We start from the raw sequence: 25,129 nt of genomic DNA, 5'->3' as shown, positions 1-25,129 counted from the left end.
CAAACCTAGAGATGTAAAATAATCCTGCTACAATAAACAATAGTTTGGCAGTCCCTTTTAAAATGGGAAAAGACTTAACATATAACCCAGCAATATCACTCCTAGGCATTTATACCAGAGAAAGAAAAGTTTATTTGCATACAGAAACTTGTACATAAAGGTTTATTGCAGGCTTATTTTTAATGGTATAAAATCTTTAAACTCCCTACATGTCCTTTAATAGAAGAACAGTCGAGCAAACTGAATATGTGCATATATATAGACAGTGCACCCACAGCATGCAATGCTAGCCAGCAATAAAGAGAAACAAACTCTAAATAGGGGCAGCATCTATAATGAATCTCTCTCTCTCTCTCTCTCTCTCTCTCTCTCTCTCTCTCTCTATATATATATATATATATATATATATATGAAGTGAAATATATATATGAATATATATAGTGAAATATATATTTATATATGAAGTGTATATCCATATATATTTATATATGAAGTGAAATATATATGAATATATAGTGAAATATATATTTATATATGAAGTGAAATATATATGTATATAAATAAATAAATAAATAAATATATATATATATATGAAGTGAAAAAAGACAAATAAAAATCATTTGTATTCCCTGCTTGAGTTTCTATGAAATAACATAATTATAGAGCTGGAGACTGCTTTACTGGTTGTCAGGATTAGAGTGGCCGTAAACGTATAGATGCATAGTGATGCTCTCCATGTGATAACACTGAAGGCATGCACATACATGTACTTAGATCACTGAATGTCTGCTTCTCTTGCCACATAACATCAGCCTTACGTCGATGTACAAATTGCCTTATTTTCATTAGGAACACAGTCATTGGGTTAGGGTGCACTTTAATCTTGTTTGATCTTATCGTGACCCCATTACTAGCAAAAACTGTTTCCAGACAGAGTTCCACTCAGGAGTACAGAATGCATATGTAACTAGTGAGATCTTATAAAGTCTGTGGATTTGAGTCACATCCATTTCCTGAGTTTGATACTGCTTTCCATTTAGGCAAGATGTTAAAAGAGGGAACTCCCTGGTAAAGGGTGTGTACATGGGATTTCCCTGTGCATTTCTTTGCACCCTTCTGTGAAGTCATATTCATTTCTAGACTAAGGTGTTAAATCAAATATTTAGTATTAACTTTTTTTAAGGAGAGGGGTAAGAATCTGTTTTAGTTTTATACCTTGGGGACAGCAGTAACACACTATCATAAACTGGTGCTTTAAAAAACAGAAACTTGTCTGCTCACAGTCCTGAAGACCAGGCGTGTGAATCTAAGACTTTGCAAGGTGAATTCCTTCTGGAGGCTCTGAGCTAAATCCCCCGAACCTCTCTCCTGGCTTCTGATGTTTACAGCCAACTCTTGCAGTTGCTTGGTAATCAGATCACTCAATTTCTATTTCCCTTGTCACAGAACATCAATCAGCCTTATGTCTATGTATCTTTTCTCCAAAATTTTCTTCTTCTCATTAGGAACACAGTCATTGGGTTAGGGTGTGCTTTAAACTAGGATGAGCTCATCTTAACCCCATTACCTGCAAAGACTATTTCTGGATAAAGTCACACTCACAAGAACAGAGGTGAGCTCTGTTCCAAAAATTTACAATCCAGCCAAAGTAGTATCAAGTTAGTTTGGCAACTTTTTATGCTTTTATCATCTGTCCCAATTGTCAATGTTTGTCTTTTATTATATAACTACTCTTTATTTAAATGGATTCTATATTTTTACCATGCTACATTAGGTTTCATTTTAATGTATACTTTTATTCATAATGATAAAGGGATATCGCATTTGTTTTACTTCAACCACTCCCCCCACCCTCTCTCTCTTTGTCTCTCTCTCTCTCTCTCTTTTTCCTTTGTGGTGCTGGAGATTTAACTCAGGGGCATTCCACCTCCAAACCACCCGGCTTTATTTTATTTTTTAAAATTGAAAAACAGGATGTCTCTAAGTTACTGAGAGCATTGCTAAATGGCTGAGGATATTTTCCAACCTGTGGTTCTGTTACAGTTTCTCCAGTACAAGGATTACAGATGTGCACAACCAAACCTGGCTTCGACCTTTTCTACTTTGGCAGATTCTTTGGCATCCTTATCATGAAACATCCTGCTAAATTTGCAGCCAGGCTTATTAAGATCTCTACAAAGCGCTTTGGTAATTGTAATTGGTACTGTGGTTTTGTGTTTTGTGTTTACCAAAAGTACCTCACCAGGTTTAGGTTCCATGACTAATGTAGGCTCAATGGGGGTCTGCGAATATATTGACATATATGTATTTGTCTTCCTCCAAGGGGAGAAATAAACCTACAAATATTAATTGAAAATATATATTAAAGTAGAAAAGTGAGATATCCTACATAGAGCTTTATGATCCAATTGTGCCTTGACTATATGCTATAAGTGTTTATCTATTCATAAAGTAGATGATAATAGCAATTTGAACTATATGCAATATTACAGTTTTTTAGTTTAAATTATAATTATATTATGATTTTTAATAAAGTTAAAAATTATAAAAAACAAGAATAGTGTTAGATAAGGGGAATGTTTCATTTCTCATCCTATGATTTCAAGTTAGAGCCGTCTGAAGAGATATAGGAATAAAAATAGATTTTATATAACAAAATGGAAGTAGTCAACAGAAATGAAAGAGAGTTTCAGACTTCTATCTCTATTCTCTCTATCATTTTTCTCTGGAGTCTTTAAAGTCATTTCCTTAGGCTAATAACATGCTAGTTTCCCCTCAGTTTCCTTATATTTTCCCTCTCTGGCATCTTGATTAACAGTTTTTGGAAACTTTACCCAATGGAGTAAGAAGAAATGCTTTGTAAGATATTTTTAGAATGTTGATTGTATAGATGTTAATATATTTCTGTATTAGTTTACTATTTGATTCTTATGACTTGGATATTTTTTAATGCCATTTTAACTTCATTATGTTTGTTGTATTTGGACTACCTTTATTGCATGTTTTATATCCTATGTTAATTACTTCCTTTTTCTTCTAAACTAATTTTCTCCTTCACTACTCAAGAGAATTTTTTATCTCATACAATAAAAGAAAAACTAACAAATTATCTAAAATATACACTACAGAAAGAAAAAATAATTATTTACAAACCTATCTAATGGTAATCATTATATATTTACAAAACAATATTCATACAGCTAGAAGAAACAAATAAGAGGATATTCATTTATTCCAGAGCCCACTGTCAAGTGAAATGCATCAAAATAAGTAAAATATTAATTTTATTACAAAAAAAAATGAAGGGAATAAGTAAGTTACAAAGACATGATGTTCAGAAGACTTGAGAGGCAATGGAGAAGGGAAGAGAGAAAAAAATAGAGAAAGGTTAAACTATTTATAAAACCTCATTAGATAATTTACCATTTAAATGGAGAATAAAACAGAGAAGGATTTTGGTCGTTTTTGAGAAAGTTATTCTGCTTCCTTAACTTCTGCCTTTTAGTGAAAAATTCATACAATAAAGTAATTTGCCTTATAAAGCTATCATGAGGAAGTGAGATACATTCTACACATTTTGGGAATTTTATATACTATGTGTTTCATTGGTTTTTTTCCTTATTCTTTTCCCACTTTTTAAAGCAGAAAATCTGAGATTTATATAAGAGAAATATCAATATAAGTAAAAATAAAGGTTCTATATATGTTTGAACAATAAAACCAGCAATAGGTACATTATGGTCAGCTAGGTTTAATCTTAGGCATGTAAAAATGGATTAAGGTCTTGAAAAAATCTACTGGGGTAATTTTTCTTATTTAAAAATAAGGAGAAAAATGTATGCATAGGTACAGAGCTGTGGAAAAAATCTTTTACCAAAATCAATGCCCATTTATCATAACAACTTTAAGCAAACTAAGAACATTTCATTAAAACACAAACAAAACCAACATAGTCTTTAATGGTGAAAGGTTGGAAGAGTTTTCTTTAAAAGTTAAGGATGAGTAAAATGTTATCTTCTGACTATATCTAGTCAACATTATATCTGAGGCCTTAATCAATTCAGAGGAGAAAAATGTCAGTATCAAAGAATGAATAAGACATTAAGATAATTTCTCAGTATGTGGTTATTTATATCTTTACATATTTTGGAAAATGAATAAGAATAAAATTTTGAAGTAATAAAACCGACAACATGATGTAGTAGAAATTGTGAGTTACCAACTTTTACACGCACTTACTGACTACTTTTACCTCCAGAGAGGACAGAGACCTCTAACACTTCAGCTAGACTGAAAGGAATAAAACAGTATTTCTGCCATTCTGATATTTATTAAAGTTTTACCCCCTAATTGATGTCATTTATCTTTTACTTTTATTGGGGCATTATATTTATACATACTAGTGAGGCTCAAAGACACACACACAGAGGCACAGGGCACTTGGTGTGTTTCTCTCCAGTTTCCACTTGGTTATCTTTTTTAAAACAATTAATTCCCCAAGTTATTTTCTGTTTTTGACATGTAGCTCAAGGATTATCATGGTGGTTGAAGATCCAGACATTCATGTTCATCCTTTAAATGACCTTGAGGCTTTCGATGGCCACTTTACAGGTCTCACTATGCATCTAGTCATAGGGCATTTCATGGATGTTTGCTGTATGTCTCTGTACTCTGATGCTTTGGTGCTATCAAAATTCTGAGATTTTTCTTTAAGTGACCCAGAACCATGTTTATTATTGGAGAATCTTGGCTGTTCTCTCATTCATTTTCCAAGAAATCTGCTCCAACTGCCACCATCTGCAGGACCACAGGCAGGCCCTCGGGCTCCCAATGGGAACGGGCAGGCTTGCCTGCACCCTTTGAAAGTGACATGGAAGCTGAGCAATAGGAACTCCACACTTTCCCTATCTAAAAATGTGCTGCTCTATTTTTTAATGTGTTGCAGCTACGCGAGCCATTGTCTCTTGATGGAGGAGTCTTCTCTATGAAGGCCAAAATGAAGGTTATTCCGCATGCTCTCTTCTGGTTCATCCTCAGGGCAAACTGATTCACTTGATATTTTCCCCCTTCCCTCTCTTCTCTTCTTTCCCTTCCTAAATATGGGACTAAAAAAATTATCTACTTTCCCTTACTATCAATTGGGAGCCTGTTGGCAACTTATTCTCTTTCTGGTCAATTTTGGGATCGTCTTTACTTTTCCTCTGTATTAAGTTACATAAATTAAACTTTATAAAAGAAAGAGAAAAAAGAAAGCTAAAACTACTCCATGAAATAAAAATATTTCTGTCTAATGTTGTATTCATATTTTATATTGGTATTGCTAGGCTTTTATAAATTGAATCACAAATATAATGATTCTCAAACTCACTCTTCCTCACATATCACAAAAAGAAATAATAAAAAGTCTGGTTTGCTTATATCTTCATTGTGTCTTTTTAACCTTGCTCAGGAGTCCACAAAATGCCCTTTCCATGTCTCTTGCCTGGCTGGTTTTTTCCTGGGTAGAGGGTGGGAAGGGACTTTGGTCTCTGTGTCTATTGTTTTCTCAAAAAACTAGTTTTCTGACAATGGATCAAAAGACGGGATAGTCACGTGATTCCTTTCTGAGTTGGGATTTGGTCTCACCTAGAGTTTCTGAAACGAAACATCTCTTGCTATTGCAAATAAATTGGACCTTTCAACCTATTTTCTTTCTACTAATGACTTTTTTATTAGGTCACTCTAATTATGCATCATACTGAGTTATTGAGTGATAGGAATATACATGCACACAACTTATAAAGTGTTTCATTCTTGGGTATCATCTTCTCTCTCCCCTTTGCCATACATGCCATTGAGGTTGGCATTGTTAATTTAATATCCGTACATAGGATTATTTCAATTGTTATTTTCTTTACATCACTATTCCCTTTCCTCCCTTCCCTAAACCCTCTCATCACCACATAGGAGTCTCTGCCTCTCTATCTACCTGAGATTACCCTGGTTTCTCATTTTCTAACTTCCACATATGAGAGAAAACATACAACTATTTGATTTTTGATTGGGAAAAAAAACACTATATAGCCAAAGGAACCATATGATACCGTGATCTCTCTCCTGGGTATCTTTCCAAAAGAACTGAAGTGAGAATATTTTAGTGAAACATGTGTATCCATGTTTATAGCAGCAGAATTCACAACATAAAATTATGGAACCAGTCTAGCTGTTGATAAACAAATGAATGGATCACAAAACTGATATAAACACATAATGGAAATTTACTCACTCATAAAGAAGGACGCTTTGTTTTGACTCAAAGCAAAAATTATTTCACCATACTCTGGGAATCGTTAAAACCATTCCTTATGTTTTTCAGACAGTGAATGGTGAATTACCAAACAGCAATTATAAAATTGCTGATAATTTCTATTCTGGATATCAGTCACCCAGCCTTGGTGTTTTGTCATTCAGTGGTATATCACACCTCTGAAGATGACTCTTTCATTAGCTTTCAGGCTTCAGATCTCATTCCTATGTAATAGCTAATATTTACAAAGCATTATTCATATTCATGTAATCCTTGTAAAAGCCCTACCAATAGCTTACAGATCCTTTTAATCCTTATAAACATTCCTTATCATAAAAATCAAAAAGCCAAGAAAAATAGAGGTGAAATAACTTTTTTCAGGATGTATGGTCAGAAGATGATGAAATCAGTATTCAACCCCAATGCTGTGGCCCAGAATTTGCACTTTCAACAGTAAATCACAATGTCATTCTCAAATTCTTAAATCTGATAAATTGTATTGGCTAATTAAAATAAAATTTTGCATCCAAAAATTGTTGGATCATACCTTGGAAGGTTATGAAGGTTCCTTTCTATAGATGGCACAGCCACTGTAGAAGTCTACCATTTTACCACGGCAAATAGACCTCAGTGTTATCATTGAATATTGGGGTTTTCCTCAAAAATGCATAAAAAGAATAAGTAAAGACAAATCAAAATTTTTTTTTTGGTGGTACTGGGGGTGGAACCCAGGGGCTTTCTACCTCCGGGATATCCTCCCAGACCTATTCTATATTTTATTTGGAAACAGGGTCTCACTAAGTTGCTGAGAACCTCATTAAGTAGCTGAGGCTGGCTTTGAACATGTACAATCCTCCAGTCTCAGCCTCCCAAGCCCGGGGTTTACAAGTATGAACCACCACACCCAGCTGACAAATCAAACATTGTAAAAAGAAAAGATAAAATTATTAAATGTTGCAGTAATTGTTGAACTGAAAGCTTGTTTCTTAAAATATTACATAAAATTTGAGTTGTAAATGGTAGGAGAGTATAGATAATGAGAATGGAAATAATAGGAAGACATGAATTCATCAGGAATGAGACGAGGATACTGAAAAGCATGTAATAGAGACTTTGATATTGAGGGAGGAAAATGATTGCAACTAAAGAAAAAGAAATTAGAAATAAGAAGGAGGGGTTTAATTAATGGAAGCAAGTCTTCAAAGAGAGAGGGTATTTGTTTTCTGAGCTATAGTAAAATATCAGTGTCTGCCAATTAGTAATTCTTTCATGATGATTATAAGTTGGGAAATTAAAGAGTTATCTTGAGGACACAATGGACATAATATTGTTTTAAATATATTGAGGACATAATATTTAATAATATTTAATAATAATTTTTAATAATAATAATATTTAATAATATTTAATAATATTGAGGACATAATATTGTTTTAAAGAGAAAACAATATTAGAATGTGTAGTAGAAGGCACTGAGCGTGTAGTAGTCAAGGCACTGAAATAAGACAATACTGGGTTATTCAGTTGTCTGGAAGGTGTGATAGAAGATAATTCAAATAAGGAACAATTTGTGAGTACAGAATGGAAAACTAGAAGTTACAAATGTTCTGAGATCAGAGAGAATTTAGTCATCGCAGAGAAGGAAGAAGGGCGGAATAGGAAAGTGGCAGACCACAAAGATGAATTTCACTTGATATGAATTTTTTATTATTTTCAGTCCAGTTAGGAGAATTTATTGCAATTTTAGTGTTCAGGAGATAATTGGAGACAAATAGATGTCAAATTGAGACTAATGCAAAAGGATGTGCTTTTTCAATGCTGTACAAAGTTACACAGTAACTGGTGGACTGCAGTTCTCTTCTCTGCACATGTAATGGAAAAACTGCTATGAGGATTATCTTCTTGCTCATTCAATATCATACATTTAGCTTCCGCTTCTGCTCTTAGTTTCTTGTAATGATACATTTTTTTAGAAGCATCCTATATCTTTTCTTTTCTTTTCTTTTCTTTTCTTTTCTTTTCTTTTCTTTTATTGTGGTACTGGGGATGGAAGATTGGGGCATTCTAACTTCTAAGTGACACCCCCAGCCCTATTTTTTTATTCTTTATTTTGAAGCAGGGTCTCACTGAGTTGCAAAGGACCTCACTAAGTAGCCGAGATCCTCGAACCAAGATCCTCCTGTCTCCGCCTCCCAAATGCTGGGATTACGATATATTATATATCTTGATCTGTCAACAACATTTGCACTCTTTTTAAATTTCTAAATAAGTAAATGCTTTTCATAAAGTTGAAAATTTCTTTTAACTAGTGTTTTAAGAAAGAACTCCCATGCCGGGCGTGGTGGTACACACTTGTAATACCAGAGCTTGGGAGGCAGAGACAGGAGGATTGCACGGGTTCGAAGCCAGCTTCACTGGCTTAGGAGACCCTGTTTCCAAATAAAATGTATTAAAACAGAGGTCTGGGAGTGTAGCCCAGAGGTAGAAGGGCTTCCAGGAACTGCAGTACCACCAAAAAAAGAAAAGAAGAAGAAGAAGAAGAAGAAGAAGAAGAAGAAGAAGAAGAAGAAGAAGAAGAAGAAGAAGAAGAAGAAGAAGAAGAAGAAGAAGAAGAAAGAAGAAGAAGAAAAAGAAAGAACTGCCTTCTCAGAATAGTTTTGGATTATGTTTAATTTATACATAAACATATTTTTAAAACGGGGTAAAATACATGAACTGGCATTATTTTCAAGGAAGACATAAAAATAGTCAAACAATGGTCAATAGAAATATAAAAAGGTCTTCAACATTACCCATCAGAGAAATGGAAATCAAAGCCACAATGAGAAATCATCTCACACCTGTTGTGATAATTATTATAATAAAGCCAAGAGTTAATTTTGGCAACAAGTTTATGGTGCAAAAGGAAAAACTTACACATGATTGGTGAGATTGTACAATGGTACAGCTATTATGGTAAAGAGTTGGAGGTTTTGAAAAATTAAAAATAGAACTACCATGTGACTCAGAAGTCCCTTGGGTATAGGTCTAAAGGAAATGGAATCAGAGCATCATAAAGATACATAAAGTTCACTGCAATACTAGTCACTGTATTCAAGATACAGACACAACCTTACGGTTCATAAGCAAGTGAACTGGTAGAAAAATTGTGATTATATATATATATATATATATATATATATGTATATATGCTATTTTTACATATACATTTTATATGTATATTTATATATACTTTATATATATTACTAAGCATTACAAAAGAAGGAGGTAGTGCCATTTGTGACAACAAATATAAACCTGGAGAACTTTATGCTAAGGAAAATAACCCAGGTACAGAAAGAAAAATAAGGCATAATCTCATTTACATGTGGAACTTAAAATATGTTAAATACGTAATGAGCAGAACAGTTGTTGCTTTGGGTAGGAATGAAGTGGGTTTAAGGAAATGTAAATCACAAGGTACAAAGTATTGCAACTATAGAATAAATAAGTCTGGAGATCCATCATGTACTATGAGGACCACAGTTAATATAATATACTGTATTCTGAAAATTTGCAGGACAATAGATTTTAGGTACTCTAACTGAAAAAAAAATTATGATGGTGAAGATGTATGTGAGGTGATATATATTTATTTACTTAGCTGTGATAGTCATTTACTGTTTGTATATGTTAAAACATCAGGGTGTATACCTTAAATTTATACAATAAAAGTAGAGGAATAATTTCAAAAAAATAAAGGAATAAACTAGCAAGCAAACACAACACAGACATGAAGCAGTGCTCCTTACTGAACTGAAATTATCCAATGCCATGGAAAAAATTGCCAGGGACGGGATCAATGGTCTTGTGGCTGACACTTGAATGGCTCTGTACAGATTAGGAAGATCGCAGCTATTTTCATTTCTGTTCCCACTAACCCCGAGTTGTGCACTAGCAGTTGGGGAACTGTCTAGTGTGAATTACTGCCTAAATTTTAGAATAGAATGTCCTTAAATCAACTCTCTGGCCATTGGCTTTCAGAATTATTAATAATTAATCCTATCTCTAATCTTGTCTATAAAAGTTCCATGTGTTTCCTCCTATAAAACTATCATGTTGCCAAAGGGTTCATCTTGAGATAAAAAAGGGAGTCTGTCTATGGGCTTAGTATTTATGGATAAGCTTTTATACAGTAGAGAACTGGTGCCATAACAGTTAATAATACCATGATAAAGCTGTCTCAGGTAGTTAGTGCTGCTGTAACAATGTACCATAGAATGGGTGGCTTATAAGCAGCCGAGATTTATTTCTCTCAATCTGGAGGCTGGTCTCACTGTGGATTCATGTGGGGAGAAAAGGTTGCAGAAACATTTTGTGTGCCTTTTATAAAGACACTAACCACATTCATGAGTTCCACCCTCATTCCTTTATAACTTCCGAAAGACCCCACCTCCCAATGCCAACACACAGGGCAAGGGTTTTAACAAAGGAACTTGGGAGACACTCAAACATTTAGCACAGTTTTTTTTTTTTTTCTTTTTTGGTGGTACTAGGGGTGGAACCCAGGGGCTTTCTACCTCCGGGCTATACTCCCTGACCTATTTTATGTTTTCTTTGGAAGCAGGGTCTCACTAAGTTGCTGAGAGCCTCACTAAGTAGCTGAGGCTGGCTTCAAACCTGTGGGTTCCTCCTGTCTCAGCCTCCCAAGTGCTGGGATTACAAGTGTGCAACCACACCCAGCTCATTTAGCACATTTTAAAGGTCTAACATTTAAAGAAAATGATTGCGAATGACGATACAATCTTACCCTGTAAACTAAGAAAGATTTAACATCTTCTCATGACGCCACTAGGCACCAAGGTCGTAACAAACAAGCTCCACTAAGAGGAAGTGAACTAGAATATTGTACATTTTTAATGGTAGACTACACTTGCACTTTTGAAATAATCCACTTTCATTTTCGTTTTCTGAAATTTAAGTTCTTCATAAGGAGTTGTTTTCTTTCTCAGGGTCTATAAAATTTGTATTGTTTTTCTCATTTTAGTTTTTAAGGAAAATAGTTTCTCCTATTTCTCTCCCTCTCTCTCTCTCTCTCTCTCTCTCTTCTCTCTCTCTCTCTCTCTCTCTCTCTCTCTCTCTCTGTCTGTCTTCCTCTAGTGTTTGTAAAGGTTTATTATATTCTATGAATTTTTTAAAAATATCAGCTTTTAATTGTGTTGTTCTTTTCATTGTATATTCATTTTCTTTCCATGGACATCTGCTCTTATTTTTGTTATTTTCTTTTTTGTCCTTAATATACTTACCCATTTTTAGAGTATACTGCAGTTGACTATATGTTTTAAGTATTTTCTATTTGCTTTAATTTCGGTGCTTTAATTTAAATATTTTTACTCACCTGTTTTCTATTTTTACTCACCTCTTACCCATTTTACCTGGAAAATCTAAGTCTATTTTGTTAATCACCAAGATATTAAAATTTTAAACTATAAGTATTTTCAGTTCTAGAATGTTTCATTCTTCTCTACTCAATTCTCTTTGATTAGATCTTATTAATTTACATCTTTTCCTCTATTACATTAAATATAGTAATTTGAAGTCTTTGCCTAAGTTCCACTACATTCTAGATCATCTTGGTCACCTCATTTTATTTAAATGAGGTAATTTAATCTTAAACAATAACTCAAATATTGATCACATTTCACTGCCTCTTCAAGTGTCTAACACTTTTATATATTTTAGGCATTTTTTAAATGATCCTATTATTTTTAAGGAAGTATTTTTTTTATTTCCTTTTTGAGAAAAAGTGAGAAGTGAAAAGTATCTCAGCCATGGATGTGGTCCTTAGCTGGATGATGATTTTGTAAAGATGGAGCCTGCCTCTGACTGATTGGTCCTTAGCTGGATGATGATTTTGTCAAAATTTAGCCTGCCTCTGACTGATCCCAGTTCCTAGGAGGTGGCCCTTTAGGAATTCAGTTGTTAAGTGTTTCTTTACAAAGTCCTCTAATGTTCTTTCCCATGTAGATTCATAACGTAATGCACCTTTTGAGGAGGGATTAGCTATATTTAAGGACTGCTTCATTTTCTAATTATTTCACTTATATCTTGAGAGAGATATAAAATCTGCACTGGCTTTTCTGCAACCCAAAGTCAGCATCTTCGTAGGACCATACTGGGTCTTAGGGCTCTCCTTGACTCTATAATCAATAAACCAGCTGCACTCTATCTGTATGACTTCATTATTCCTACCTAACTTTTTGTATCTTTCATGTATTTGACCTTCAGGCCCATTTATTCTCAGTGTTTTTCTTTTTTTCCCCTAAGTTTTGAGAGTTGGACAGAAATAGATCATTTTTCATTCATAAGCTTTTGACTTAGCTCATTTTATCTCATTTTAGCCTCCTTGAAGACTTAAATCTCCAGAAATATCTTCTGGGGAAAATCAGCCATCTGTTTCAGTCTTTTCAAATCTTAAGTTTTATTACTGCAGCCCTATTTGAACATTCTACTGACTCTTCTTCTTTTTCTTTATTTCTTTAAATTATCTTTCAGATTGGTTACTTGATTCAAAGCCCACACTGTGTATTAGCTAATGTCATTCTGGCTTTTTGTATGTGTGCGCGTCTGTGTGGGGTGGGGGGTGGGGGGAGGTTCTTAACAATTTTTAGCTCATGACTAAATTATTCATTGGTGTCTTAGTCAATTTTGTTCTCTTTCTTTGTACACCTCTCTTATGCTTTAAAAATACTCTAAAATTCCTGGATTTTTCTATATATTGTCAGAAGAAAAATTAAAGAACAAATCTTATCATATTGTCAAATATTTTTAGATTGTGAAGGCCAATCGTATGATTATCCCCAGAAATAGTAGTGATTCGTTGCAAAAGAAAAAGCTAAAACAGTTTTATAATTAAAATACATTGTGATTTGCAAACAAACTTTCCAGTGGATATCAAGTATGCATCTTTTGATTAATAGCTTTGGTATCCAGTCAGAATAGTTTGCAACAGAAATTTATGTTAATATTTAAGATAAGTTTACTGATAAGCACTTCATGTGATCTATGAAAAATATTAAAACTACTAAGTTTCATTGAGAGCTAATAGATGTGTAGAGTTAGCATATAATTCACTTTTTGAGAAAACTAAATATTAAAAAGATGTCAGTTAAAATATATACTTCAATTCTAGTTTGCATTTAGTTTGCCTATTATTGAAAAGATGACTTACATTTCTTGTTCTAAATACATACGCATTTTAATTTAATGATTATTATTCCACTGAACTTTGCACGATCTGTAAAATTGACGACTAAGACATGGCATGAAGTCATAGAGTGAAACCACATCTGAAGCAGTCATTGTTAGTGGTAAATTCTACCTATCTAAGGCACAGCATTGAAATTCTCTCAGCTTCTTTAGAATGAATACTATAAAAAACCCTACACTTTGTTACTGAATAGGACAATGATGGTAGCACTTAGTGAACAAATGCAATCATTATGCTAATAATAAAGTATGACAAATGCTAGAATAAAAAAATTAAGGATAGGTTAAATTAGGTGGATATGTAAGGGCTGAGATGGTATAGACATTTGTTTCCATTTAGTTTTTGTGGGAAATTAGCAAATGACATCATCAGTGAAAAGTAAATGAGTTGGCAGAGAGAATAAATTATTAGTTGCTCACCTAGAATACACATGTATGTAATTATCAACACTAATCTCAATAACATATACAAGGAGTGATACAGAGCAGAGTGGGATGGGGAGAGAAACACACCAAGTGCTTGTGCGTGTATGTTCTATCACTCTGAACCCCATCATGATGTACAAATACAATGCACAGGTAAAATATATTTTAAAGAGAATTAGGTGGAACAGAGCAGATAAGATTTTATTTTATTTATACAAGTAAAATGAAGAAATATATGGCAAAATTTGAGATTCTTGGTTAGTGATTATTATATTGGTTTGTCACTATAATTATCCTAAAATTTAACCTTGTTAGGGAATAAAATGTCTGTCTGATTGGCTAATGATAAAGGACATAGGATGGATAAACACTAAGTTCAAATTTGATCACAAAAGCTTGTGTGGTTGTTAAAGTACTAGATCCCTGACATCAAGGTCATGGAGAAAATTTAGTTTGTTTTTATCAAGTGGATACATGATTTATTATACAATCTGATATATTTTTAGTCACTAGCCACATTAATGCATATTGGCCTAATGTCAGTGACCATTGGTCCAGGTTTGGCAGGTTGCCAAATTGGTTGGTGAGAAAGATCGTAGAGGATTGTAATAATGGTTTGAGGACAATTAGAAATTGGAAATTAAAACAAAATTATGCTGGAGATGGAGATAATTTCTGTAAAACAATGTCCAAAGACACAGTGGGAGAGATCATGGATTATCAGATGAAGGTCACAGGGGTTAAGAATGAATTGTGTAAAATTTAGACCCGAAACTAATAGGGATTTTTGTTTTGTTTTCCTTTTTATAAACTATGCATTCAATACCTATCTTCATTGTGATTTAATGAAGAAAGGCACAACTTACTCTTCATTGCTGTGTATTTTCAGACTAAATTAATCAATTAAATTAAGCATTATTTATGAATGTGTACACTTCATGTGAGGCCATAAATATGTTTGGTTTGAACTTCCTTATTGATTTTGTGAGAGTATTTCTAAGAAGCAAATGTTATTAGCACATGATATTGCTTCTGTTATAAAATGTGTAAATGTTGGCTTATTTTGATATCATAGCTGTTACAAAAATAAAAAATTTAAATTATTATTGAAGCATATCAACTTCAGTCATTACATTTGCCTTAAATGAAACCGAATTTATCTCAATAGCTTTAAGAGGGGGCACGCACAAGAAGCAGCCTGTAAAGATTCTTTGCTGTACAGTTTTGAATCTCAGCACCTAATACTTTCTAGTTTAATCATTTGGCAATACCACTGTACTAGCAAAATGTAGAATTAGTCCTGCTATGTTAATAATAAAAATTATCTTCTCTTCCTACAAGATAATTACTCATTAAAAATAGGAATATATCCTTAATTCTCCACTTTGCTGGTTATATGTACTAAAAAGATTAGGCTAATTTTTTACTTTTAAAATTTTATCTTCTTAATAATTGTACCTGATATCACACATACATAGACAGAGCTATAGCTTCTTTCTGAGAACCCAAAAACCCAAATCCATTCCACCTAAAGATAATTTTCCTATCTCTCTCTCTCTCTCCCTCTCTGTCTCTCTGTATCTCTTTTGCCAAGACAAAGACCAGGACATCCATCAAAGCAGTATAAAAGGTTTCGCACCACATTACATGTTTAAATATTTCAAGCCATATTTCTTAGAGGCCAAGTTCTCTTCATACAAGAACCTGAGTTTGCACAGAAGGAGAGGACACTGAGAAACTCAGCAATTGTCCCTTATGCCCTCCACTTGGCTCCAAAGGATAAACTTCACTTATAACTGTTTTGTATTGATGTTTCACATATGCGTGTTCAAATATCACCTACTTTAATGTCCTTTAGTGGCTCTTTTTATTTTTTATTGTAATTGTTCTTAGTATTATATATTTACTGATAAGTATGACTGTCAAACTTCTGGATTCATAGTAAATGGAAAACCTGTCCTGGCTGATTATTTCATTTAACACTGCCAGATCCTTGCCTCTGAATTCCAAGAACATGTTATGTTTGCTCTGAAATAGGTGTAGATTCTGAAATTGCCTTTCTTTTCCGGTGTGAAGGATTGTGATGTTGAACCCAAGGAAGATCAATACTGCCTCTTTCAAGTGATTAGAATTACATTTATAATTTTATCTCTCTATAAACAGTGTGTGTGTGTGTGTGTATTTAATACATACCCCACATTAAAGAAATGGTGAACTTTATTTGATAATTTGATTATTTTATTACTTTTGGGTGATATATAATTACACATCATAGTAAGATTCAAAGTGGTACCAACATACCTGCACACATCAACTTGGTCTTTTCACCTCTGTATCTACATCACCTGTTGTATTCCGGGTCTTTTTCTTTCCTCTCCATACATGTTAATGAGATTAGTAGAAAACCTTTTTATGTGACCATAAACTCATTTTAATCATTCTCTTTCTCAGTCCTTGTTCTTCCTTTTCCAGGTTACTCCCCAAATCCCCTTCCACCATTCTACTAGTTTTTCTCCTCATTTATCTGAAATTCATTTTGCTTCCTTTTTTCTGTACTAGATCCCATATATAAAAGAAAACATATGACCCTTGACTTTCTGAGACTGACTGAGCTCAATTAGCATAATTATCTCTAGTTTTATCATTTTTCTGCAAATAACAAAAAAATTGTTCTTTATGGGTGAGTAAAATTCCATTATGTGTGCATTCTTATTACTATATTTATTCTACAGGGGCATATGAAGAATTTATTGAATTGTTGATTAAAGTAGAAAGTTCTAAAGATTGACTCTGAGTCTAATACTGTATAAATTTTCTTCATATAAAAGCAGACTACTGAGCCGGGCGAGGTGGCGCATGCTTGTAATCCCTGTGCTTGGGAGGCAGAGACAGGAGGATCGCGCAGGTTCGAAGTCAGCCGCGCTGGCTTAAGAGACCCTGTCTCTAAATAAAAAGTATAAAATAGGTCTGGGAGTGTAGCCCAGAGATAGAAGGGCTTCCAGGAACCCCAGAACCACCAAAAAAAAATAACCCAAAAAACAAACAGATTACTTATTTGTTTGAACTGGTCAATGTATTTACATTGATTTTACAGATTACAGATAGAAGAACTTGGTACATTTGCTTTTGAGATAAAACCCAATAAGGCCTTGTGTTTGTTGCTAAGATTGTTAACCTCAATTCATAGACTTTAATTTCTTTACATATACCTTATTTCTGGAATGAGAGTAAGTTATGAAAAAAATAAAGAATTTTCAGTATACATTAATGTTTGCTCAGCTTTCATGTATAAAAGTATTTGTGTGCAAATAAAACAGTATTAAAATGTATTTACTGCTCCAAATATTCAGTATCATTTTTATTCTTTATTTTATTTAAATTTTTAATATTTTTATTGGTGCATTATAGTCATACATCTTAATGGTAGATGTATGACTACCATCTACAAGATGGTGCAGGCATACATGCACACATCGCTTACTTAGCCCTTCCCCAATTCCCCCACATTCCCCCCTTCCTTCTTCTCATGTTTGGCTTAGTGCTATCTTTAAAACATGGCTTAATAATCAAAATACTCAAAATAAATAGTAAGATTACATCCAGAGTGAGGGAAACTCTATTTCCCTTACTGTGCTTCTTCCTTGGTGTTGAAATGAACTTATCGTAAGGGAGTTTGACTTCTAGTATGCCCACTGGGATGCTGTGATGCTTTAAGCTAGATAGCTATTAGTGCTTCCAAGATGGAAATATGTAGAATAATCATCTTGTTTAAATGGGCATGCCTCACAATAGTCAAGCATTCTGCGAATCAGTGTGTTTCCAAATCCATATGCTTTAAATCACTGTGTTTAAGTAATAGACATGCTCTTTTCTACGACCCAAAGCTAGGCAGAAACTAGGGTTGTGGATCATTTGTCTCCAGTAAATTGCTGAGGCAAACAACCAAGGGAGTCTCTGACGTGGACACAGTCCATTTAATAGTCTGAAATGGCAAGAATCAGAGATCTCCTCAGTTCTCTTTCTCTGCTGTATTTTTGCATGTCTTTGTGATTGGGGTAACTCTCAGAAGACAGAAGTAGTAAAATACATCAATTGGGATGAAAATCATTCGTTTTAGTCACAACCTGGATTAGTCCCTTTTTAAAGCATTTCATTTGAAATTTTAGCTCTCAGTAAATTGAAGTATAGCATAACTGCCAACACATAAAAAAAGATAAAATTTGAGGTATCAGAAAGTGATACCATTTGTAGATTTCATTACACTCAACAGACATCCAGTCGAAGAAAAAAAAAAGTAGAGTCTGAAATTATTTAAATATTTCACAGAGGTAAAAAAATAGTAAATTGATCTGAGAAGCTAAAATTTAGAGTGATAGCAACATAATTTATTCTGCCAACAAATGTTAAAGAATATCTTCTCCAAATGATCGAATTTTCTTTCTGGTTATTTTTCATACAGACAGCATACAAATTTTATTTTAAAATGTATTTTATTTTTGACCAGACATTATTAGAGTGGAATGGTTAAAATATCGTAATCCTAATGTACATTATTTAGCTGTTTTAATATTAAATGAGTATTTCTAAAAATGTTCATATTAAATTATATATAAGCCATGATTTATTCTTTGTATCTTAATTTAAAATGTACAGCTCAATTAATTTGTTTATATTTACTCAATATGTTTATTTTTGAAATTGCTCCATGTCAGGCAAAGTTTAGACCACAAGATAAATATGGTTGGAATTTCGACCAAAGCAAAAGTCATTAGCTTACAACCCAGAATAACTATAGAATAATTTTAATGTTCTCCAATTAGATCAATATTTTATTTATTTATTGGCACTGAGTATTGAACCCAGAGACATTTTACCCCTGAACTACACTCTCAACCTTTTTAAATTTTTATTTTGAAGCAGAGTCGAGTTTTGCTAAATTGTTGAGGTTTCACTAAATTTTTGAGTCTGGCCTCCAACCTGTGATCCTGCTATCTCATCCTTCCTAATTCTGGGGTTACACGCCTGCATCCTCATACTCATCTTCAGTAATTTTTTTGTGATTGTAGAATAAATAGAATTCAAGGAAATATATTTCGAGTTACTTTATCTGAATTTCCAAGCTTGTAAGCCATGAGCAGGACACCCCTGCACTAGTACCCTCAATTGCACAAAAGCAGACTACTTCTTACTCTAGAAGATTATATTTGAATAAGTATTCCTCAATAGTAAAGATATATATTTATTTCTTAAATGAGCAGTAAGAATATATAAGCCCCTTTGCCACTGTTGTAACAACCAATACAAGACCCATGTGCTATACATTGTTATTACATTTTCTGGATAACTGGGGAAAGATGCACATTATAATAGATACTGTTCTAAGGTCAGAATTCTACCAGGCAATTGAGAAAAAATGTCTAAGTTCCTTAATACACTTTAAGCTATGGCAGAGCTTTGAGTCTTCTAGCAAAAATGGAGCAAGGCATAATAAAGCAATTTGTTACTTTGGGGAAGAAAAAGTACTAATAAAATAAAATTAAAGCTGAGCATTAGTGCATGCTTGTAATCTTAGTATTTGGGAGGCCAAGACGGGAGGATCAGTAAGTAGTGAGACTCTCATCAACGTAGCGAGAACCTGTTTCAAAATGAAAAGAAAATAGGGCCGGGGGTGTAACTCGGAGGTTGAATGTCTCTGGATTCAATCCCAATTACCAAAAATAAAACAAAATGGAAAAAGTACAGAAAAGTAATATGCCTAAGCATGTTATATTAATATGCATATGTACATACATGTATACATTTCTATGTTTATGCATATATTTTGTATACAAATATGAGAGAGAAAAGGAGATAGGGTACAATAAATTTGGCATTATGGTATTAGAGATAAAATAAATCTTCAATGAATTATGTGAAATCGACTAGACACTGAAGAATTTAGGAGCATGAATAGATGGATTGGTAGATAAACAGAGATATAGACACAGATAGATGAAAATGAAATTCTACTTTTCTCCTTAAATTAAAATATATTTTAGGATGATCAATATACAGACATAGAAAGAAACCATATAACGGAAAAATTAGTGATTTCAAATATACTCCAAACATGACTGAAATCCATAAGCCACAGTGATAAAGATTTTAATGTCTAACCACGTAAGTATCTACTTTTCCACCTAGCCAAGCATAGGGCTAATTAGAAATACACATGTATATATATATATGTGTGTGTGTGTGTGCGTGTGTGTGTGTATATTTCCCCCCTCCCACGTGGCACCAGAGATTAAACACAGGGGCATTCTATCCATCATTTCTGAGCTACATCACCAGCCCTTTTAATTTTTTTTTTTTGAAACAAGGTCTCATTGAGTTTTTATGTCTTGGCATGAAACTTGTATCCTCATGTCTCAGCATCCTAAGTATTGAAATTACAAAATTACAGGTGGGCGCCACTGCACAAAGCCTACAAAGTCTAACTTATTTCTTTCTTTCTTTCTTTCTTTCTTTCTTTCTTTCTTTCTTTCTTTCTTTCTTTCTTTCTTCCTCTCTCTCTCTCTCTCTCTCTCTCTCTCTCTCTCTCTCTCTCTCTCTCTCTCTCTCTCTTAACCAGAATGTGACTCTGGCAAGCAGTCCAGGTGCATCTCATCATCAACACTCCTGCCGTCCTTTCTGGCTACTTCACTCAGATTTCAGGAATCAGTAAGGTGGGAGGATAGGGCTCTTGTGAAAAGCTCCTGACCTACTTTTCTTTCCATCACACTTACATTATACTTGTATACGGAAGCAACAAATAATTCTGTGTGACTCAGAGACCAACTACCATCAGGGGAAATTAAAATTGTTGGCAGTCATGTAATCTGAATATTTATCTATTTCCAAGAGAAAAAAGAGACCTCAACATATAAAGCTTTCTTGTCTCATGACCTTCTACAAAGTACCCCAGTTTGTATGCTTGTGGCTTTTCTAATCCTACTGCAAAGAGCTCTAAACATGAAAAGAAGTCATCCTTTTTTAAATAAATTATTTTGGTTTTCTCTGTAAAAGGCAAACATGTTGACACGTTCATCTCTTCTTAAGAGCTCATCTTAGTAGTTGAATCATCTGCAAAAAGCCAAACAGCTGTGAATCTAAATATAGAATCGTATTTAGTCTTTGTAAGATAAAGGTTAGAAATATGCCACCGCTTAACATGTGAAACTAAAAAGACAGCGCTGTGTGTCACAGAAATTACAATTTTGGAAGTTGAACCTAATGCTAATTTGTCTCACGGAGGTGCATATCATGCAGTCACCCCACAGATACCCTGTGCTGTGTTGTGCTTGTGAACGTGCCATCTGAGTGACTTGAAGCTCAGAAGAAAAGCTGACAGAGGACATGCTTTGCTTTCTTTCTCTTTCACACGATCTATCATGGAGCAAAAATACAGATATTTAAGAAATATAAAACGAGCAAATTTTAAAGAAATTTCAGTTAAAATAATTCGTTGATGAGAACCCACATTAAGAAGTTTTCTTCAAAAATAAAAGGTCATAAAATAATTTTTCTTAAAAAACATTAGTTTTCTCGTTATGGGTCATATCATTCTCAAATTCATTTATATTTAACATTATCTCATAAAAATAAAATTCAGTATTATGACTTGGTGAAACTATAATTAGTCCCCCAAAGCAAAATGCACTTCTGTGTGCTAAGGCAGAAAAAAATTGTCCCATAGATTTTCAGCAATGAAATTGAAATTACTTAAAATTCTTTTAGTCAACTTAAAAAGAGGGTCATTAATCAAACACTGTACTTCTAATCACTCAGCTTTCTTGTCATTTTTCTGCAAAAGTGATAATGACATCTGGTTTCATATGGTTAATGAGTGTGAAATGATATTGAATTTCTTTTTCCCTAAGGCTTCTGTGTCCTTTTTCTATTCCCGCTATAGAAATAAAAGCATAAAATGAGTAGCTATTTGTGGTACATATATTAATTTTTATGCTCACAGTACAACCTCTTAGTGATGCTTTTACTAGTTTTTCAGAATCTGAAATAATTATTAGAGAGTTATCTATATGACTAACAAAAATATTCAGATCATATCCAGGGACATAAAATAGTGAAATACTAATATATATTTCCATTTCTGTGCAGAGATGGTATTATAGGAGATAATTCTACAATAAAAATATTAAAAATTTGGGATAATTAAAAGATATTTAAACCTAACTCTTCATATAAATACAAACTTACTACAAATTTATATAGTGAATATAAAAAAGAATGTAGAAAAACATTTTTTGAACACTGTGTACCTTATTTAGCTGAAAACATTTTATTTTCTTGTATTTTCATTGTATTTTATAACTTAAAAATAGGAACATTTAGGTATTAAAAAGTTAAGTATCTTGCCCACAAATATACAAATAATAAGAAGAGAAAAATTGGACTCAATTCTAACTTCAATCCTTTTCCCACCATTTTTATTGATAGATCATAGTAAAATAGCAGAACTGCTAGAAAGAGAGTAAGGCAGAAGGAGAAAAAGAGACTTGCAAAGAATGCCAACCATATGTGGCTTTTTAAAATACAATAGAAATATTGTTTTACTTTGGACAATAATTGTTTAAATGCTCTGATAAGTTGGCAAGTTTCCTTAAATTGTTACTAAGGAGAATGTGCAAGATGACCTCCTGAGATTCTTTATTAAAAGGCATATTTTACATTACAGACTAGATCAATTAACTAAAATCTTTATTAAATGAGATCACTTATAAATAATAAAAAGTCTGTCATTAAAACAAACACACACTGGGTGTAATCCCAGCATTCGGGAGGCTGAGACCGGAGGATCGTGGTTCGCAGACAGCCTCAGCTATTTAGTGAGGCCCTCTGCAACTCAGTGAGACCCGATATCAAAATAAAGAATAAGAAATAGGGCAGGGGCTGTAGCTTGAGGTCGAATGCCCCCTGGGTTCCATCCCCAGACCTGCAAAAAACCCCAAAAAAACCAAAACACACACAAATTTACAAAACAACTCATCCAGTCTATGAAAAATTGTTGAGTGAAAAAAATACACATCCATGTCTACAACATCACAACTCACAATAGCCAAATTATGGAACCAACAAAGATGTCCATCAACAAATGAATAGATTACACCATTATGGGTATACATACAATGAGATTCTACTCAGCAATAAGGAAGAAAAAAATTATGTCATTTGCAGAAATGTGGATGGAACTGGAGAATAATATGTTAAATGAGACTGGCCAAACCCAAAGTTAAGGGTCATGTGTTTTCTCTCATATGGGGAAGCTAGGGAGTAAGGATACCAGAGGTACTTCAGGTAGTAGAGAAAGAGCTGCAGGTGGGCCAGGGAGGTGGTCTAGGGGAAGGGGAGGGGAGAGAAGGATCAGTGAAGCACTCACTTCTATGCATGTGTGTAAGAATGCCAGTGCCCATCTCAGTATTCTGCATGGAGAAGTGGGGCAATGCGGAGAAAGCTGAGGAAAAGCCCACCAAGAGCCGTGTGCGTGTATGTCACTATCACTATTACCTACATTATGACGTGAAACTATAACGCACCAATGTAAGTAAAAAATAGATTACAGCACTGAACTCATAGTAAATGCTTGGTTAAGTTAAAACATACATATATGCTTGACGACTGTGAATGTGTTAAACTATGTGTTGAGAAAACATGGTCAATTAACATCTTGAAACAACTCTTAGCACTTTTATTCTATCTATATATCTATCTATCATCTATTAATTATCTATCAACCATTTATCTATAATCTATCAATAATCTATCAATCATCTATCTATCAACTCTTTCTCTCAGTAATGGTACTGGGGATTGATGATTGAACTCAGGGGCATTCTACATCTGAACTATACCTCCAGCCCTCTTTTATATTTTTGTTTTGAAACAGGGTCTTTGCTACACTACTGAGGCTGGCCAGGAACCTGTGATCATCCTATCTCACCCACACAAGTACTGAAATTACAGGTGTGCACCAACACGACTTTTTTAAAATATATTTTTACTGATGCAGTGTAATCATACATCTTGATGTACTTCAAGACATACATGCACACAGAAATCATTGAAATCTCCCCCAATCCCCACAACACTCCATCTCCCTTCTCACTTCCTGTGCTCAAAACAATGATTGCCTTTGATAAACTTGTACATGCACAGCACCTCCATCGAAGGGTTTCCCTCTTCAAGTCTTCCTCCTCCCTCCCATCTCCTTCTGTTAGGTCCTCTCCTTCACTCCACTAAGATTTCTCTCCCTTTGTCTGAAGTCTCCCCTGTGTCTCCGTTTCTCCCTCTCTGCATGTAAGGGAAAACATCTGACCTTTCACTTTTTGTGACTGACTAATTTCACTTAATATAATATCCTCCAGTTTTATCTGTTTCCCTGAAAATGACATAAATTTGTTCTTCTTTATGGCTGAATATAATTCAATTGTGTGTATATCCCATAATTTTGTAACTCATTCATCTGTTGATGGACAGCTTGCCTGGTTCCATAGTTTGACAATTATAAATTATGCGGCTATAAACATAAATATTGCATGCATTACTATAAAAATCTGGTTTTAATTTTTTTAGTAGATAACCAGGAGTGGTCTAGTTGGATCATACGGTAGGTTCACTCCTATTCTTCTGACAGTCCTCCATATAGTTTTCCAAAGTGTTCACACCAATTTGCAATCCCACCAAAAATTTATCAGACTCCCTATTTCTACAAATCATTTATCATTATCCAACATTCATTATTGTTGTGTTGTTAATGATTTTAATTCTATTTGGGGTCAAATGAAATCTCATGGTAGTTCTGGTTTGCATATCTCTGCTCGATAATGACATTGAAGATGTTTTCATATATTCATTGGCCATTTGTATCTCTTCTTTTGTAAAGTGTCTTTTTAGTTCACTTGTCCATTTCTATTGTTTTTTTGTGGAGAGTTTCTTGAATTATTTGTGTATACTAGATATTAGTCCTCTATTGGAGGAATAGCTGGGAAAAATCTTATCTTCTAAGTTTTGTCGAGCAGCAGTGGTGTAAATCTCCCCATGTGTCTTGTGTAAAAACTTGATCTGTGTTCATAACAATTTTTAAAAATTTATTTAATAAACAAATTTTTAATCAGATAAAAAAAATCTCAA

Source organism: Muscardinus avellanarius, assembly GCF_963383645.1.
Source record: "Muscardinus avellanarius genome assembly, chromosome: 6".
Classification (NCBI taxonomy): domain Eukaryota; kingdom Metazoa; phylum Chordata; class Mammalia; order Rodentia; family Gliridae; genus Muscardinus; species Muscardinus avellanarius.
This window is presented reverse-complemented; position numbering follows the sequence as displayed.